Source organism: Sorex fumeus, unplaced genomic scaffold (genome assembly GCF_029834395.1).
Source record: "Sorex fumeus unplaced genomic scaffold, SorFum_2.1 ptg000098l, whole genome shotgun sequence".
In the NCBI taxonomy this organism is placed as follows: domain Eukaryota; kingdom Metazoa; phylum Chordata; class Mammalia; order Eulipotyphla; family Soricidae; genus Sorex; species Sorex fumeus.
The window spans coordinates 76,024,860-76,028,510 of NW_026606155.1; positions in this window are offsets into that span (position 1 = coordinate 76,024,860).

Genomic DNA, 3,651 nt, shown 5'->3' on the forward strand with positions numbered 1-3,651 from the left:
ATTACAAAAGGAGAAAAGGGTTACAGGAAAATCTCTGTACTAAAAGAAATGTGAAAGATATGTCAAATAAAAAAATAAACAGATGGAATATATTATTTTTGATATGCAATGATAAAATTAAACTATAAAATTGTAAGTAAACCTTAACTATAACAGAATTATAATTACTGTGAGTAGAAAGAGGGCTTCGATTTGGATAAGTCATTTGAAAGCTTGCAAGGGTAGAATAGGTGGTATAGTTCTATATTTGATTAGGTGATATTATTTTATAAAATTTAATTAAACCATAAATTTTTGTGCCATTAGCATATATAAACTCACAACATGGTGAACAATTGGCAGCACCAGACCTCCAATCTATACCCAAACTTCTCTAAAAATACTGCATTCAACTACTGATGACAGAAGCAAATCCTATCATCCTAGTTCATATTTTCAACATCCAAACACAATGAGCAGGGGGAAATGTGTTCCTCTGCCTCAGGGTATAAAGCAACTGTGTCTTCTGGGAGTCAGAACAGTTCAAAAAGTTTCTGCCTATTGCATAATTCTCCCCTGTGCGAAGAGTTACACAAAGAGTTGCTATCATAGAGGCAGTTAATTAACAACATTAATTGTGCTTGGGTAGTGACCAAGTGGAAGTTCAGAGACTTGATATTGCCAGCCAAAAATAAGTCTATTATGGTAATTGTTCTCTTAGAATCATGTTGATTTTCCCAGGGTAACTAAGTGCAAAAGTGATTAATGGGTCACTTGGGGGTGACGTCTCATTCGTGAATTATCATTTCCTTCTGTTACTAAGATTGTTTTGGGTCATAAAGTCAAAATACAGTCCTTAATAACAAGAAAAGCAAAATAAAATTATTTAATAAAAACAACAGGAAGAGAAAATTTGCATCAACATTTTTATGCTTTTAAAACTAGTTCTACAACTAGAAATATAAATAATAGCTTTATTAAGAGCATTTACATAAATCCAAGCTACCAATAAATACTTAAGGTTAAGTTTTGTTTAACAATCTAACAAATTCCTGAAAAATGGGAGAGGATAAATAAGATAAAACAAAAAAATCTTAGGCATTGAGAAATATTCATGATTGTCCACAAAAAATGTTAATAATGATATATGCACATCAGTGGTGTAGAGGTAAGGTATAGGCATATATCTAAACCACAGAGACAACAATAATCTAAGTGTAAGACTCAAACTACAATATCTAAACTTAAAAAATGTGCTTGCTAAGGGGACAGGTTAGGGGTTTGAGGGAGAGGTAATCTGGGGACATTTGTGGAGGGAAGATAACACTGGTGGTGGAATTAGTGTTGGAACATTATAAACCTAAGATTCTTTTATGAACAACTCTGGAAATCACAGTACCTTAATTTAAAAAATATTAATATAAAATGATGCAAAGTATAAACACCAGCAATTAATCCTGAATAAATCTAAAATGACTTGTGAGTACAAAATGAGTTCGGAAAGTATCAATTAAGTGTAAATATAAGTTAAGAGGAAATAGATTACTGTTATTCAAACAGAATAATGAGATACATATTCCTTAATAATCATAAAAACCCACAGATAAAAATTTTCAAAAAACTGTGTCCACTTTTATTTAATTTAAATTGCCTTCAAAGAGCTCAACAAATATTATTTATTTGTTATTAATATTTATTACCTGTTTCTATGGCAGACAATTTCCCCCATACTCTTCTCTACTTTTGGGCATTATGGTTTGCAATACAGATACTGAGAGGCTATCATGTTTGGTCCTTTATCAACTTTCAGCACACATCTCCCATCCCGAGCAATCCCTCCAAACAACATTGACTTAGTGATCCTTTCTCTATTCCAGCTGCCTTCTTTCCCAGCTGATGAGGCAGGCTTCCAACCCTGGAACAATATCCCCAGTTCTTGTGTCTCTGTCCTTGGATAAAGTCTCATTTTATTTTATATGCCACAAATGAGTGCAGTCATTCTATATCTGTCCCTCTCTTTCTGACTCATTTCAGTTAGCATGATACTCTCCATGATCACCACTTATAAGTAAATTTGATGACTTAATATCTCCTAACAGCTGCATAGTATTCCATTGTGTAGATGTATCAAAGTTTCTTTCACCAGTCGTCTGTTCGTGGGCACTCAGGTTATTTCCAGATTCTTGCTAGTGTGAATAGTGCTGCAATGAACATACAGGTGCAGATGTCATTTCTACTGTACTTTTTTGCACCTTCGGTATATATCCCCTGAAGTGGTATTGCGGGGTCATATGAAAGTTCAATATCTAGTTTTTGAAGAAATGTCCATTTTGTTTTCCAAAAAGGCTGAACCAGTTGGCATTCCAACCAACAGCCAAGCATCAGGATCAATCCCTGATCACGGCGCTAGGAAATAAACTCTGAGTAATTCCAGGTGCCCCCACCCCAAAGAAACTATTTTGTCCTTTAACTTTTACAGAATAGTTGTAAGTGATTTTTGCATCCCTATTATAGTACAATCTGTATTTGACTGCAGATTTGCAATTGCTGGTTAACTTTGTACTTTCCTCTTTCTTCCAATTCACAACTTATTCTGGTAAATTTGACAAGAATCATACAAAATTTTGAGATCTAAGTATAAAATTTATTCATTATTCAAAATGTTACCTCAGAGAAAGAAGGAGAATGCCTTCCATATAGACAGGTTGGGCAGAAGAGGGGTGATGGGAGGGAAACTGGGAGCATTGATGGTGGGAAATGTACACTGGTGCAAGGATGGGTGTTGGAACATTGTATGACTGAAACCCGATCGTGAACAGCCTTGTAACTGTGTATCTCACAGTGATTCAATTTAAAAAGAAATTAGCTCAGTGAAAATTCTAGACTTAGATTATTTCTTTGGTGAATTCTATCATGAAATTAGGAAATCGTGTCAATTTTATAAAACTGTTGAAGTAATTTTAAAAGAAAAATACACTCTAAAAGGTTAGCATTACTCTACAAATAAGACAATCATTTAACAAAATCCAACTCTCATTCGTGATATTTGCAGGATTTTAGGATATGAAGTCAAAAAAATATATGTAACATCTCAATATATTAATTATGATGACTATAAATTATAAAAATATCAATTTTAAAATTCTAAATAATTAGTTATGAATATCAAATTACAGCAGCAATCATGTTCACAATATGCTACATAAAATTTCTGGATTGAAATATAGAGATATGTTGTTTTTGTGGACTATTCTTCACAAAGATTATACGGGGGTATGGTGCCGCCAGCAGGCCAATCTGTACCTGTGAGGCGAATGCATCAGCAGCCTGATGTTGCCTTCAGACTTCCAGATACCTCAAAATTGCTGCAGTGCCTTTGAGCAGACCCCAAAAACTTGGGGCAAAGTTTACCAAGAAAATAAACAATCAAAAGTTAGGTATGTGAGAGACACACCCACAAACCTCCTCGGTTCAGCTATATAATTGGAGGCAAAGTCTCTCTGGTTCCTGATTGAACAGCTTAACGGCCATGATCCCAGAGATTCAGAGACAAATCTCGGAACCCAGCAGCTTTTGTCAGGGATGCATCCAGTTCCTGCAGTAGTTACCGGCACGAGGGCACCCCAGGTGGGAATAGGTTTTGTGCCTTGGCCTGTTCCCCCTGGCAGCTCA